The following is a 17,089-nucleotide window of genomic DNA, read 5'->3' as shown; positions in this document are numbered from 1 at the left end:
TGAAGAACTAAAAGGTAAAACAAGCCAACAAAAAGCCACCAACACCACCGCAACAAGCGCCAAGCTTTACTACACTGACAACTGGCTGTTGAGGGTAAAAAATCCAAAGGAACTACATGAGCGTTGGTTTCAGGTAAAGGCAAAAGGCTGAGGAAGGGAACTGCAGATTTAGGAAATGCTCTAAACTACTTTCAACAACAATAGCAACAACAACAAAAAGGCTCATGTGTCAGTTTAACTAAATTACACGGAGTGAAGGTATAAGATTCACAATTAATTCATTCCAAGGGACTAGAGAATTTTGCCAAAGTGAGAGGAAAAGATGAGGCCTTGGTAGTGGTGAGCGAGGTGCAGGGGATCCCCAGGCAATTTGGAAACTTGAGGTTAAAAAAAGCAAAAATGATAAAAAATAACTGGAGGGACTATTTCCCAGAGAGGTGACGCTTCCACCTCTACTTTTGCTAGTTGTCCTGGTTCTGCCCATCCTAATTCGGCTCCTAGATTTGTGGTCCTGGATATTCAAGGTCATCAACCTCCTGAACAACTGGTTTCTTTAGGCTCAGTTGGATCATCAAGTTGCTCTGCTACACACGGAGCTCAGGAAGTCTAATTCTAGTCTTAAGACTGAAAATCTTTCTCTATCTATTGTCTGCATTTGGGGGGTATGTGTTTAGAACCCACACATACCCCAAATGCAGAGACATAGATGGAGAAAGAGACATGGAAACACACAGAGAGAAATGGAGAGGAATTTATCAATTCTCCTTGATGGAAAAAAATTTAGCTTCTTCCTTCCTCGAAGAGGCTAAATGTTAACCAGGTCATCAATGGGATCCAAAACAAATAACATACTGACCCTCTTCCACAGGTGAGGCAGAGTTATTAGGCTCAGAGAAAAACAGAAAGAAAGGCATAGGGCACACTTATTGTTCCTTGTTTCAAAGGAGTTAGGTTGCTTTATTTCCTGAACATAATCAGAGAGGAGACAATGCTTCAACCCCCTAGGGTGACTAAGGATGTAGATTTAGAAAAACACACGTAATAGAGTTGTATGGAACTACCCCAGCTTTCCTTTTCTCGTGGTCACCAAAGAAGTCTCACGGAAGATTCTGTAGCAAATAGGAGTCCTTTTATGCATACAAACACTTTTATTCATTTACTGTTGCCCATTTGCTGGGATTTGCTGGGTGGATTTCACACAATCTTAGTGGAATCTACAAGGGACCTCAGAAAATCATACATGTGCACAGAGCCTCTTAAAAATCACTCTGTCTTAGATTTCCTATGGATTAGAACTTCTGGAAAGGGGGATAGTGTAACGCCATCTTGCCTATAGACACCACCTAGAATCCTGCATGTCCACATTTGAGAGCAGGATGACACCATCTCAGAAGGGCAGCTAGGTTTTGCTCCTCTCTGTACTTTCCTAACTGGAAAAAACAAGTTCAAAACTCCAGATTAACTGGGGTCATTCTGACGCCATAAATCCAACCCGAACAGTTTTAAAAGAATAAAAAAAATAAAATGAAACCCTTTGTGCATTTTTGTAATGGCAGGATAGAGGACCCTTGCTAAAAGACCTCTCTGAAACCGCAGAAATTAAACTTAAAACACTGAGTATTTAACCTTATTTTCTATTACTCTCCTATGACTGGTTTCCCAATCAGATCATGTTTGTCTTTAGGTGTTTGCTCAGTGCCAAGAGGTGGTTAAGATGGCTGACTAGCATCAAGCCACTCTTGACTCAGGACCACTTGGCCAGTCTATTCATTGTGTTAGTTACCTTGAGCAAATTATCTCATCAACCCCTGTCTGTTTCCCAATCTGTAAAACAGGTCAGTAGACATTCAGTTAGCATGTCCTTAACAAATGCAGCTCTTCGTTGTTGATATTATTATTGTGCATTACTGTTTTAGTCTGGGCTTCCCCAAAAAGCAGAATCTCAGACAAGGGTCCCTGTGGAAGTCACTTATTTGGGAGGTGACCAACACACTGACTGGGAGTAGGGAAGCAAGACGGGAATGGCAAGATGTAAAAAAAAATAAATATCTACACATATATATGTAGAGAGAGAGACAGAAAATATATATATTCTCAAAAGAGCTATCACTGTGAATGACTGGAGCTTAATCTCACTGGGGAACTCTGAAAGCTGGAATAGATAGAGATATATATATATAGATATATAGATATAGATACAGATGATATAGATATAGATATATAGATATAGATATATAGATATAGATATATAGATATAGATACAGATGATATGGATATAGATATAGACATAGATATGATTCAGTGTTATGCCCACAGGGCAAGGGAGTCTGCCTTGACTCTCTGTCATTGCTGTGTTGTCATAGAAGGCAAAGAGGACATCCGGGGCCAGAGAAAGCACTTGATCAAAGAAATGCAGGGTCTGGAGGCTAGAAGTCTGCTGGAATGCCCCCTAAGGGCAAGGGGATGTAGGTGGAGCCTGAGGGCAATGCTACCATCACTCCTTAGCCTGAGACACACACCTGCCTCCACCAACCCATTCAATTCCTTCCCAATCCTCAAAGCCAGCTCCCAACCTGACTCCCTCCTGACAAGCTCCCTGCCCATGCCAGTGCTCACTAACCTCCCAAATGCTTCCTGCACATATGCTCGCTCCACCGGTGCCAGTAGGATGTCACCAGGGAATCTTCATCATCTCTTCCAAATGGTGTGTTTTCCTTATACCTTGGAGTTTAAGAGCATACAATCTGGAACCTAAATTGGTCCTACTGACTGGCTTTAGCATTAAGAGCTATGTGGCCCTGCCCACGTCACTTAATCTAAGTCTCAGTTTCCCACCATGTAAGATGGAGTCATAATAATAGCTAAATCTGATCCTAAAGTTCTTATACAAACTAAATGATCTAAAACATTGAGATTCTTAGAATAATGCCAGGCATACAGTAATCACTCAATAAATCACAGCTATTTTTTAATGACTGAAAAAGAAATCCCATTTTGCTACTGATTGATAGTTATTCTAAAACACAAAAAGCCAAACCACAAGCCAAAGTGACATACAACCACATTACTAGTTAATCTGTAGTAGAACTGCTCTCAAACTTTACATGATTACCCTATTCAATCCTCTAAACTTTATAAATTAGGTATTATTATTAACCATTTTATAGATGAGCAGGGATTTTAATCAAAATAATCGGCTCCCAAGGCTCTGTCCTTAAAATGAAATTCTGGTCTGGTTTGTCTGCAGAAAAGAGTTCTTAATTCTCAAGCTAGTCTACACTCAGAGTCCCACCAAATTTACCAACTCACCAAAATTACCATTTAAGAGTCGCTACTGGTTACTGTCTTTAGTGGCTTCCGGTAAGCTGATCTTGGCTGATTCTTTACATGAGCCTTTCAGATTTCAGAGTGGTGATTTGACTTGTGACCTCAATTATCTGAGGGACCTAAGAAAAGTATTTGATTTTCAGTTTGTCCAGCTTTTTTCTTATTGTGACAATGACTTCCAGTATCTTTATGTGTCAGAGCTGAGACTAGAAGTCACCCCCAACTGTCTACTAGTAAGATATGACACTTTGACTACCAAAAAATTAGGGAGGACATCATCTTGGCATAAGGAATAGTCTTTCCCAAGAAAGGTACCTGGTGACTTCCATTACACATGTTAAGATATTCATGCATTTTTAAAACATTTCAAATATAGAAAATCTCACTATGTAAAACTTATATTCTACATCAGTTGTAACTGTTTTCTTGAGGACAAGGCAATTTGTAGATCTATATAGCATAGAATACTATAGAGAATATTACCAAGTAATGTTCAAATACCAAACTTCTTTTGGTAATTGTTATCACAGTCACAGCTTAAAAAAAAATCTGTTTTAAAAATCAAGTTTTTTTTAAAAAGTAACAAGAATTCAAATTTATATTTTTCTCATCTTAGAAGGTATTCTATATAAATAGAGAAGCTGAGGAACAAAAGCACCCATACCTTCTCCAACTTTCTCCTACCAGGGCCAGGCATCTGGCTGGCTAGGATTCTGGCTGGGAGGACTTTAGGGGATTGGGGAGTTGCAAGGCGTTCCATGCTTGGATTTCCTTCACCCCCAAGCCCTACCCTGCAAAGCAAGGTTTACTCTGAGAGAGAATTCACAGAGAGGCGAAAACTGCTTTTCTACCTTTTAAGAATTTCTAGCATAAAGGATCACTATCCCTGTGTTTTGCCAGATCACTGAAAGCTGCATGGTTAGTTCACGTCATTTTGCCTTTGTAGAATGACGTTTGCAGATATAATCTAACATTAGAGGCCTTGACATAGGTCTCACCCAAAGAATCATCTTCATATTGTTGTGAAGCACCATTCAGACAATGTTTCTCATGCAAAATCTCATCAGAGCTAGAAAAAGCTTAAGTTTGCCTAATAAATGAATATGCTTTCCTCTGCTGAGAGCCACTCAACCATTTGGGTTTGCTGCTTTCTTTCTTTACTACAAGCTTGTGTCTTATGTTATCTAAAGCAGATACTTTTTGGAAATGGGCAAATAATATAAAAATATCTGTCAATATTGAAAATGTTAAGTCAATGTAATTCAGAGAAGACCTTAGGGAAGTGTCTTCACCCCAGCCAGGCTTTGAAAGATAAAAAGTGGATGAAAGAAAGGTATTTTAAAGAAAGAAAATAGCATGCATGGGCTGTTACCATAGAGACGTAAAATACGATAATGTTTAGGGAAGCAGAAGTAACTAGTATGCTCCATTCTGCTCCACTATAATGCTTGTTTTGAAATGAAAAAATTTGCTTGAATGCAACTTGTATATTAGGGAATAATTTGAGCAGAAGTGCAAATTTCACTTTTGATGCATGCAGAAAACTGCACCCTGCTGAGGCAAACTGCATAGAAATTCACAAAATGAACAATTTTATACATTTCAAACATCTATCAGTTACCCCAGTTCACAGAGTACATTATGAGCTATACCTATTCACATGTGCAGTTAACAACTTTCCATTCACTACTTGACAAAACCCTCCTTCCACTACTTGACAAAAATTCCTAAGCTGCAATTCTGACAACTACTTCCACAAGCAAAGGTCAGGACTTTTGAAGGTAAAATGCCACATTTACTTACATATATAGTACTCACATATTTTTTAACCATTTAATAATGGCTGATTGTCATTCATTATTATCCCACTTCTACTCCATGTTCTCCATGTTTTACTCTTACATTTCCTTTTTTTTTTTTTTTGAGATGGCATTTCAATCTTGTTGCCCAGGCTGGAGTGCAATGGCACGATTTCAGCTCACTGCAACCTCCACCTCCCGGGTTCAAGCAATTCTCCTGCCTCAGCCTCCTGAGTAGCTGGGACTACAGGCACCCGCCACCACGCCTGGTTAATTTTTGCAGTTTTAGTAGAGACAAGGTTTCACCATGTTGGCCAGGCTGGTCTTTAACTCCTGACCTGAGGTGATCTACCTGCCTCAGCCTCCCAAAGTGCTGGGATTACAGGCGTGAGACACTGTACGCAGCCTACACTTCCATTCTTTAATCAAACCTACAAAGGTTAGAAGTTTTCATTACTCAAATATTCAAAATACCACATGCTTTTAATTTTCTCAGAAAAATCAGAATTAGAGGGGATAAATTCTCTATCAAATATGCCCCTATTTTTCCTTTTCTGATTTCTCTACCACAAATTGTTTCACTATCCTTCATACAAACTTTAAAAATGAGATTCATTTAATTTTGGCATTTGTTTATTTGACTGCATGTCTTAAATGTGCCAAGGTTTCAAGTCTGATTATAGTTATTCCAGGACACAAGCAACGTTGCGTTTGGCCAGATGCTTTTAGTAAGATAAATACGTATAATATTCACTGTGAGTATATAATCCTGACCACCAATTTCAACAAAGAAGTAATGGAAAAATAAAAACAAGAACCCAAGATCAGATGTTCTGACAGCACATGCAGCTCAATGAACAAACTGCATTTACATTCATTGTGCATGTTTCACTTTCAGACAGCACACAAGGTCAAACTACTAACTGTCAGTTACAATAAGCTTCTAAACTTCTGGTCAATTACCTGGTTAATAACAAAAGACAAGGCTATGACATCATTATGGTTATAATTAATTTACACAGATCAGCTTCCTGTTAATCAAATATATCTTTAAAAGCATTTAATTATTTTTCACCTAGAAAGCAACATTCAGCTTTGTTAAATGAAAAGCAATCTTGCTGAATTTAACACGAAAGGCTGTCAGGCTGCTCTAAGACATAAAGAACAAATGGCTTCACAGGGCACACTGCTGCAATACAGGAGCTGTTGCCACATTCACAGCAAACAGAAGCACAAGATGATGGATAATACAACACATTTTAACAGTTTCAGAATATAAAGAAGTTGTCAGGGAACTGAAAGTAAAGAGATGGGCTTTGGGAAAAGAAATGTCCCAGTGCTTTTTGCCAAAATTATATACAAGGGTGGCAATATTAACATATGCAGCATAGGACAGCAGTTGAGGGCATGGTCCTTGGCTCTACGATACACCAGCCACGTGCTCTTAGGAAAGTTAACCTTCAGAGTTTCACTTGTAAAAGATAACATAGGCTAATTTGGTTTCACAAGGATTAAATGGGATTATATATGTATATATATTTATTACACAAAATCACAAATTGTGACAAATCAGACTTAAAATAGTTTTAAAATGTTTTTGTGATAACATAGTAACTAATTAGCATTTTCCATGACTTTCTGTGACCCTATATTTTAAAACGGCATAGTGTGATTAAATTACACTATGCAGTTTTTTAAAAGTATAACAAACATAGAGAAGAAACCTGAAAGCAGAAATTATGTTTTTCATTAAAATAAACTTTATGTAAAATCTCAAACCAGGATCTCTGTCAAGATTATCTGATGATTTGAGATTTTAATGAGCCTCCATTTTAGGAAGAAAAAAAAAATGTCAGCATCAGCTGGCAAAATTCTTTCTCCACCTTTTAAAAGTGTTATATAGTATAAACAAAAATGATTAGACTACATTTATACATAAAAAATAATGGCTAAAAAATGAAATTACCAGATTTTGTATATAATCTTAAATTTTGCTCCACTGCTAGGTGAATTAGTGCCAACTCCAATTCTGACCCATCACCATTTATGATTTCCAGTATCAATCATAAGCCAGTTTCTTCTCTCATAGACCACAAGGTTTAGTGTAATGAGGGCTCATTAAAGTTCTCCAACTGACAGCCCTTCAGACCTAGGTTTTTAAACCAGGAGGCACACAGGGAACAGCAATGCCAGCGTCCCATGATTGCTGCTTCAACAGGATTTAAGTAGTTCCATTTTCAGGTTTACTCTGCACCAGATTTCTTTGTCTACCTAAAGTCAATGAAAAAATGAGAGCTACCACCACTCCCTGCTCCCATTTAAATTAATCTGTGTAAGAAGTGTTTGTGAATTATTTATGTAACTCAAGTCTTCCCTGCACAACAACTAGTGAAAAGGGGGAAAAGCATGTCATGCTTCAAATATATGTTATATTACCACAAACCACATGGGATGTCCACAAATTATTAAGTGATAGGGAACAGCTTCGGGCTTTTTGCCTGCATAGCATCAATACCTCATTCTTTGAGTAACAGGAATCTGTCTCCCACTCCCATTGGATGCGGTCTTTGGCAAGGGGCCGGGGGGCGGGGGGCAGCTATCAATCGAGGGTGCCATTTCCAATACTGATCCAAGGTGATAGTGACCAAAGTTGGAATAATAACTATTTCCCTGGAATTTAAAAGTTGTGCTGGGAAACTATGTGACCAACAACTTTTGAAGCTGGTTCTCACAGCATTAATTTGAGGAGTTTTCCAGATCTACCAAGTCTCCCCAAACCTCAAGAGCTCAGTTAGCTGCTGACCTTTATGCACATAAACCAGAAAACCTAGAAGAAATGGCTAAATTCCTAGACTCATACATCCTCCCAAGACTGAACCAGGAAGAAAGTGAATCCCTGAATAGACTAATAAATGAGTTCTGCAATTGAGACAGTAACAAATAGCCTACCAACCAAAAAAAGCACAGGACCAGATGGATTCACAGCTGAATTCTATCTACCAGGGTACAAAGAAGAGCAGGTATCATTCCTGCTGAAACTATTCCAAACAATTGAAAAGGAATGACTCCTCCCCAACTCCTTCTATGAAGCCAGCATTATGCTGATACCAAAACCTGGCAAGAGATACAACAACAAAAATAAAACCTCAGGCCCATATCCTTGATGAACCTCAAGGCAAAAATCCTCAACAAAATACTGGCAAACTGCATCCACCAGCACATCAAAAAACTTATCTACCACGATGAAGGTGGCTTCATCCCGGGGTGCCAGGTTGGTTCAACATATACAAATTAATAAATGTGATTCATCACATAAACAGAACTAAAGACAAAAACCACATGAGTATCTCAACTGATGCAGAAAAGGCCTTCGATAAAACTCAACATCCCTTCATGTTAAAAACTCTCAATAAACTAGGGATTAAAGGCATTTACCTCAAAATAATAAGAGCCATATATGACAAACCCACAGCCAATATCATATTGAATGGGCAAAAGCTAGAAGCATTCCCCTTGAAAACCAGCACAAGACAAGGATGCCCTCTCCCACCACTCCTATTCAACACAGTATTGGAAGTTCTGGCCAGTGCAATCAGGCAAGAGAAAGAAATAAAGTGTATTCAAATAGGAAGAGAGGAAGTGAAATTATCTTTGTTTGCAGATGACATGATCCTATATCTAGAAAACCCCATCGTGTCAGCCCAAAAGCTTCTTAAGCTGATAAGCAACTTCAGCAAAGTCTCAGGATACAAAATCAATGTGCAAAAATTTCTAGCATTCCTATACACCAACTCCAGGCAAGCAGAAAGCCAAATCATAAATGAACTCCCATTCACAACTGCTACAAAAAGAATAAAATACCTAGGAATACAGCCAACAAGGGAAGTGAAAGACCTCTTCAAGGAGAACTACAAACCACTGTTCAAAGAAATTAGAGAGGACACAAACAAACGGAAAAACATTCCATGCTCATGAACAGAGAGAATCAATATCATGAAAACGGCCATACTGCCCAAAGTAATTTATAGATGTAACGCTATTCCCATTAAACTTTCATTGACATAGTTCGCAGATTTAGATAAAACTATTTTATGGAATCAAAAAGAGCCCAAGTAGCCAAAACAATTCTTAGCAAAAAGAACAAAGCTGGAGGCATCACATTACCTGACTTCAAACTATACTAAAAGGCTACAGTAATGAAAACAGCATGGTACTGGTACAAGAACAGATACATAGACAGATGGAACAAAATAGAGAACTCAGAAACGAGACCACCCAACTACAACAATTTGATCTTTGACAAACCCGGCCAAAACAAGAAATAGAGAAAGGATTCCCTATTTAATAAATGGTGCTGGGAGAAATGGGTAGCCATATGCAGAAAACTGAAACTAGACCCCTTATATTACATACAAAAATTAACTCACAATGAATTAAAGACTTAAATGTCAAACCCAAAACTATAAAAATCCTAGAAGAAAATCTAGACAATACCATTCAGGACATAGGTATGGGCAAAGATTTCATGATGAAAACACCAAAAGCAATTGCAACAAAAGCAATAATTGACAAATGGTACCTGACTAAACTAAAGAGCTTCTGCACAGCAAAAGAGACTATCATTAGAGGGAACAGACAACCTACAGAATGGGAGAAAATTTTTACAGTCTATCCATCTGACAAAGGTTTAATATCCACAGTCTACAAGGAACTTAAATTTAGGAGAAAAAAACAACCCCATTAAAAAGTGGGCAAAGGACATGAACAGACACTTCTCAAAAGAAAACATACATGCAGCCATGAAACATATGAAAAAAAGCTCAACATCACTGATCATTAGAGAAATGCAAGTCAAAACCACAATGAGATACTATCTCATGCCAGTCAGAATGGCTATTATTAAAAAGTCAAAAAACAACACATGCTGGCGAGGTTGCAGGGAAAACGGAATGCTACTACACTGTTGGTGGAAGTGTAAGTTAGTTCAACCACTGTGTAAGACAGACTGGCGATTCCTCAAAGACCTAGAGGTAGAAATACCAATAGACCCAGCATTGCCATTACTGGGTATATACCCAAAGGAACAGAAATCATTCTATTATAAAGATACATGCATGCATATGTTCAATGTGGCACTATTCACAATAGCAAAAACATGGAATTCACCTAAACGCCCATCAATGAAAGATGGATAAAGAAGATGTGGTACATACGAAATATTATGCAGCCACACAAAGGAATGAAATCATGTCCTTTGCAGGGACATGGATAAAGCTAGAAGCCATTATCCTCAGCAAACTGACATGGGAACAGAAAACCAAACACTGCATGTTCTCACTTATAACTGGGAGCTAAATGATGAGAACACATGGACACAGAGCAGGGAGCCACCACACACTGGGGCCTGTCAGGGAGGTGTGGTAGGCAGGGAGGAACAATAGCTAATGCATGTGGGGCTTAATACCTAGGTGACAGGATGATCTGTGCAGCAAACCACCATGGCACATGTTTACCTATGTAACAAACCTGCACATCCTACACACGTACCCTTGAACTTAAAAGCTGAAGAAAAAAAAAATTAGCTGGGTGTGGTGGCACATGTCTGTAGTCCCAGCTACTAGGGAGGCTGAGGTGGGAGGATCAACTGAGCCTAGGAGGTCCCGGCTGCAGTGAGTCAAGATCACACCACTGCACTCCAATCTGGGTAACAGAGTGAGACTCTGTCTCAAAAAAAATAAATAAATGAATGAAAAATGAATACGCCTTGAAAGAAAAAAAAAGAAATTTCCTTCAATATGTTAGGATGAGGGCGACTACATGGGCAGTGTGCACAAAATTCATTCCTAGGTTTGTTCAAATTTAGAATCATAACTGATTCATTGCAACACACATAATTGCAATATTGCTGGTATCACTAATATATTTTTAAAAAACGTAGTGCAATTTTTTTTCACAGTATTGCCCCAGAGACTTTTTACTCAAGAAAAAAAAAACCCAAATTACATGTAGTTGCCAAAACACACATACACACAAGTCCACACACACACCCCATATATGATTTATAAAACTGAAGTCATTGTAAGTAACATTTATATTTATTTCATTCATTACTATCCTGATATTGTGACTTTGCATTAAAAATGCATAAGCAAGTTAACACCTGGAGAAACAGCTGTTGGTGTAATGACAACATTCCTAGAGCTAATGCCAGAAGATCTGGGGTCAAATATGGATGCCATCATGTACTAGTATGTGGCCCTGGGCAAATCATACAATCGGTACTGTAGAGCTTCTGTTTCTTTATCCATAGACGGCAAAAAATACCACTTACATTCTAGAATCACCATCAAGAATAAATGAAATAGGGTATTATGTTAAAGCGTGCAGCGCATCACCAAGGTTTTTCACTCTCCTTTCCTCTCCTTAATGAGCTTTTCCTACCCTCTTTAGAGCTAGATTCTATTACTGTGTAATTATGAGGTGCATGTAACAATGTCCAAGAAACTAGATGGTAAATAACCCCAACATGCAAACCGGAATGCACACATTGTTAGTTGGCCATCACGAAGATCCCAAAGGGCTCTTGCCCATTATCTGTTGCTTCCCAGAAATTTGATAGATTTTCTTTCCTGAAACAGCCAAAGTTATCTATGGGCTTTGAAATATCACCATCATGATATTGCCACAAAGCAGCTGGTTGATTGAAAGTAACTCCCCCTCCCCCAAGCTCCAGCTGTCACCAGGAAACCCTCTTCAATGTGTGAAAAAGACAATGTAATATCACTAACTACCACTATTAGTAACAATCTAACAAATACTTAGCATTTGAAATTATTTTTCTTATGAAGGCTCATTATTAAAAATTAACTCTAAAAAAACACTTTACTATATAAATATAGAGTAGTTGCTTCCATACAACAAAAAAATGATAGGGCTATAAACACAAGTAATACACTTCCTTTGACTCCTTGTTTCTTTTTCCCTGAGTCATTTGTAATCCTAAACAACAGTCAGTTAAAATGCCAAATAGCTTTTAATAGTGATACAGCTGTCACAACTTGGAGGGATTTTTTAAAAAGCTAATTCCTCAAAAAAGTGCACAGAATCCTACTTTGTAAAATACGGGTCAGGTGGGTTTTTTTTTCTCAATAATCACTCACTCCTCTGCATGAGAAGCCATCCATATGGTGACATGGCTGACAACCTTGGAAATTGTCTTCAGAACAAGTTTGTGAATCCCACTTACCAGAATTCTTAATACCATTACCTTTTAGGTATAGCTCATGCCCTGAGGATTTCTATTCCACCACAGAGTTTCACGTCCAGCTCCCCGGAATCCGAGGTTCCCTAGGCACGCCTCCTAATATCGCTGCCAAGGACCAAGAGCCTGTGCCCTTCAACCTCACTGTTCTTAAAGCTTCTCGGCTCCTGAGTTTTACAGGTAAGATTCTGTTTAAGAGGCTCCCCGTTGAAAAAAAATATGAGGTCCACTGCTTACGTGGCTATGACTGCAACATAAAAGGAAATCTACCTTTTAAAGAATCGCTTCCGTTTTTAATAGTTTTTTTAAAGAACATTTACATATACATGTACGTATCTAATTTTATATATATAGAAAATTTCCTTTTATACTTGGTCCCCACCCCCATATTCCAATATACTGACAAATAAAATTATGACCTAGTGTGAGTCAAGTATTTTCTGCACTCATACATTCATATGCAATATAAACACACAGAAATACATGTAAGAGATTTTGTTATCCCTTATTAAAAAATGGAATGTAAAACTTTTCACTTTGCTATTAAGAATTCGTGTTTTAAAAAAATATTAGCAATTTCAGGGCTAACAGCATTTTCTCATCCTTTGATGCATACCTTCAGCGAGGTCTCATTTCCTGTAAGTGTCCCCTTCTCTAGCTGACTGTCCCCATTAACTAACAGAAGATACTTTATTACTCATCCCCTGACCTTTGGATGTTTACCTTGCTGTAAACATCCAAAACAATTTCTAGAAGTTGCTCTGTTACAGTGATAAAACTGAAGATGGTGGTTTTTCACGTTAAAGTTTCAACTTTTCTCAAGTGTTTGTTTTTTCTCATTCACAATAATATGAAAGCTTTGACTCCATTTCAGCATTTTATGGTTAAAAAGAAAAGCAGTGCCGTTAGGTAATAAAATTACCTCATTTATAAAAATATTATAAAATGAATGGCATAAAGTTAGGTTTGAGACAACAAATACCTTTTTTCCCTTTGTCCGACACACAACATTTACTGAGCCTCTGTGCCTAAAACAAGGTGGACATGTTTTATGCGTTATTTCATTTAATTCAATGGCCTGAAGTAGCACATCTTATGACTCCTACTTTACAGAAATTCAAGTGGGGAGGATGTTAATTTGTCTAATGTACACAATCACTAAGTAGCAGAGGCAAGATTCAGAGCAGGGCTTGTCTGACCTAAAACCACGGATAGCGATCTGCCTCTCCGATAAGGAGAACAAAAAAAAATATTTAATGCCTTCGAAAAATAAACATTTCATGATGGGGCAGTGCCAATTTGGTGGCAGAGCTAACGAAATTATTTCCAGAATAATCCATTCAAAGTGACTTATGTTTATCTGAAAACTCTCTCAATATCCAGGAGCCATGGTATAGCCTTGGAAGCAGCGTGCTCTCATCAAAACGACATGTGTAGGCCACGGTTTGGCACTGACCTTCTCAACATTGCAGTGAATGTAGCCTTTAGAGCAGCTGCTTTAAATCCTGAATATTTCTTTCTCCCCCTACAATGGACCCCTGAAAGAGATAAAGTTGTAAGAAAATACTGCATCTAAAAAACACAGCAGGTTGAGGGCACTCCTGTGATCCTTCCTGAAAATGGAGGTATCTAGGGTAGACATGAGATCTTTGCTACCGTGGAGTTGTACGACATATGGGAAACAAAGATAAGCACAGAAACATATTCAGCCTTGGCTTTCGCTTGCAAGTCACTATGTTACAATAATTCTCAACTCTAAAACTAGTGCATACCTCTGGTCTTTACCAAATTCTGGGTCAAAGAAGGTATAACTAAACTGAAGACGAGGCAGGTGGATTACCTGAGGTCAGGAGTTCGAGACCAGCTTAGCAAACGTGGTGAAACCGTCTCTACTAAAAATACAAAAATTAGCTGGGCGTGGTGGCAGACGCCTGTAATCCCAGCTACTTGGGAAGCTGAGGCAGGAGAATCGCTTGAACCCTGGAGGCAGCGGTTACAGTGATCCAAGATTGCACCATTGCACTCCAGCCTGGGTGGCAGAAAGAGACTGTCTCCAAACAAACAAAGCTGAAGAGATCAGAAGGCCAAAGAATTAAAAACTACTCTTCAACATAAATACTAATGCTATTCTTAAAAATCCTACAACCACAATAGCATTAGTATGCACTGCTTTAACTTTTAACTGAACATCCTGCATCCAACAACCTTGACTACACAGAATTGAGAATCCCGGGGTAAACAAAATACCCTCTAAGCAGCAGTCCCAATATCCATGCACTACAGCTCATATCTACCCCGCTGAAGAATCCTTCCAGCACAAACTATGTACTTATTTTATGCAGTTCTAATAAGTTACTTAATAACATCTTTGAGGGTTTTCTATGTGTTTTGTGTTAAACATTTTTCTTGCATCTTCATATTCCAGCCCTGTGAGGTAACATGTCCAAGTTTTTCCATCTAGGAATTACTTCAATTCAAATTCCATTTGATATGTGATTCCACAATGGGTGTCATCACTACGCCATTAATTCTCAAACTTTAGCGTCCAGGTGCATTGGTATCAACTGGAAGGCTTGTTAAAATATATTTCTGATTCAGTAAGTTTGGGATAAGACCCCAAAATGTGCATTTCCAAGAAGTTCCCAAGTGATGCTGATCCTAGCGTCCTGGGATTATTTAGAAACCAATGCACTTCTATTCTTCTTTGAAAGAATACTTGCTTTCCACAGCGACGGCAGGCCTGCAGCAAACCAGAAGCCTTTAAAGTTTATTAGAACTACCTCAAAAAGACACACAACTGTGAGAAATTAGATAAAGCCTTCTAATAAGCAATTTCAAAGGGAAAAAAGAAAAGCCTGGGAGTCACTGAGTGTACTGCAGAGACCCAAACACCTCGATAATTGAATCATAACTAGGCAGGCAATCATTCATTATGACAGTAACGCTGAGTCTTCAAAAGAGTTTATGCTCAGTTTAGAAAAACAAATAAGGCTGTGATCCGTTTCTTGCAAACGTTTATCCAAAGGTTTTTAGGGTTTGGACAGAAAAGGTTTACTTTGGCGGGTTTTTTGTCCTCTAATAAAAGTTATTACTGCGGTGAGGGTTAGACTTGTTCTGAGAAACTGAAAGCAGTCCCGAGAGCACCTGAAACTGCATGCTCTGTTGCTGATGCAACGTCACTTCAAACTTCCTGCTTTCAAAAGGAACCCTTTAAACTCGCTCAGCGCCAACCCCTTCCTCCGAGTGTGGGCACGTCGTTCCCGTGCGGTCCGGCGGAGATGCGGCAACTTCGACAAGACCCCAGGTGGAGTTACCCCAGGAAACGCCCTCCCCGCTCTCGGACTTGCCCCGGACGGGGAGGCTGTGCCTCCAGCCCCGCCATGCCTCCCTCGCCCTAGCCCCCCGGGAGGCGCCGACCTCCGCCCAGCAGCCCCAGCCCGGCCGCCAGCTCCCGCAGCCCGGGGAAACGGCGAGAGATGCCGCTCACAACCGACGACAGCAGCCGGACCAAACAGACGCGGAAACTCACGCTCTCTACGACCCGCCTGCGTCCCCACGTCTTCGCGCGCACATGCGTCATCACGCACGTTCCCGATCCCGGGCGCCCCTGGTTCCTGGGGCCGGGTGCGGGAGGGGAGGGCCTTAAAGCGGACGGCTCGGCCGCGGCGCATGCTTAGTTGTGCGCACCCGCGCTCTGCTGTCTGCGGACCGCGTGCGCCGGCAGTGGCTCTAAGGGGGCCGCGAGGGCACAGCGGGGCAGGACCGCGGCAGAGCGCAGTAAGGAGAGTGTGGACCCTCGCCCTGTCCTCCAAGCTCCATGTGAAACGTGGATAATATTCCTTACTGCCATAAATAGCCACTGGCCGCTGACTACGCGTAAGGCAAACAAGCGACCTGCGTTCAAGGGACCCGAAGACTAGGGGAGAAGCAGCGAGCGGGTCGCGGCCGCCTACCCAACGGACGCCTCTGCCCAGGTTCTCTGCCGGGAAGCTTCGTCCTTTCGGGCCCCAGCGCAGCCGGAGGCTGGGGAGCTGCTGCCTGGAAGGGTCAGATACCGCCTGTTAGGCGGAGGGTGGGAAAGACACTCTCCTGCTTCAGGAGCTATCGCAGACAGCCGAGGGCGGCTTATCGCAGAGTCCCAGAGCCAGCCAGCAAGGCAAGGTCGCGGGTGCACCTTTCACTCCCAGAAGCTTGGGTCTGGGACTGCACCACGCAACGTTTGCCCATTTTGAGGGCTTTAGGTGTTTCGTATTTCAGTTAATAGAATTTCGATTAATACATAATTTGATACCATTTTAATTGTTTGCTACTCGGGAGCAAGTTTTATGTTTAGCTGTAGGAGTTAGGCTAAGTTAAATGTTGCAATGCTATATATATTTAATAGGATATGAAAAAACTATCTTACAGCCGGGCACGGTAACTCACGCCTGTAATCCCCGCACTTTGGGAGGTCGAGGCAGGAGGATCGCTTGAGCTCAGGAGTTTGAGACCAGCCTGGACAACATAGTGAGACCTTGTCTCTATTTAAAAAACAACAACAGGCCTGGCGCGGTGGCCCACGCCTGTAATCCCAGCACTTTGGGAGGCTAAGGCGGGCGGATCACCTGAGGTCAGGAGTTCAAAACCAGCCTGGCCAACATGGCGAAACCCTGTCTCTACTAAAAATACAAAAATTAGCCAGGCATGGTTGCGGGCGCCTGTA

General features: G+C 40.3%; 1 protein-coding gene across 7 annotated transcripts in view; it reads right to left on the bottom strand.

The window, feature by feature from the left end:
* Nucleotides 1-16,361, bottom strand: part of RHBDD1 (rhomboid domain containing 1) — a 164,056-nt gene extending 147,695 nt beyond the window's left edge. Inside the window, exons 1-3 of one of the 7 annotated variants that reach the window (XM_055109153.2) lie at nucleotides 15,917-16,358; nucleotides 13,844-13,925; nucleotides 12,394-12,634 (exon numbers count right to left, since the gene is read on the bottom strand). The gene's annotated coding sequence lies outside the window, so the exon portion shown is untranslated. Of the gene's footprint in view, nucleotides 1-12,393; nucleotides 12,635-13,843; nucleotides 13,926-14,227 lie in introns of all 7 variants that reach the window. The other 6 variants (XM_008975276.6, XM_063595295.1, XM_055109154.2 and 3 more) reach the window with 6 other exon arrangements.
* Between the last annotated feature and the right edge of the window lie 728 nt (nucleotides 16,362-17,089).

The sequence above is a fragment of the Pan paniscus genome, chromosome 13, assembly GCF_029289425.2.
Source record: "Pan paniscus chromosome 13, NHGRI_mPanPan1-v2.0_pri, whole genome shotgun sequence".
In the NCBI taxonomy this organism is placed as follows: Eukaryota; Metazoa; Chordata; class Mammalia; order Primates; family Hominidae; genus Pan; species Pan paniscus.
The sequence above is the reverse complement of the archived record's forward strand: the minus strand, read 5'-3'. Positions and strand labels throughout refer to the sequence as shown.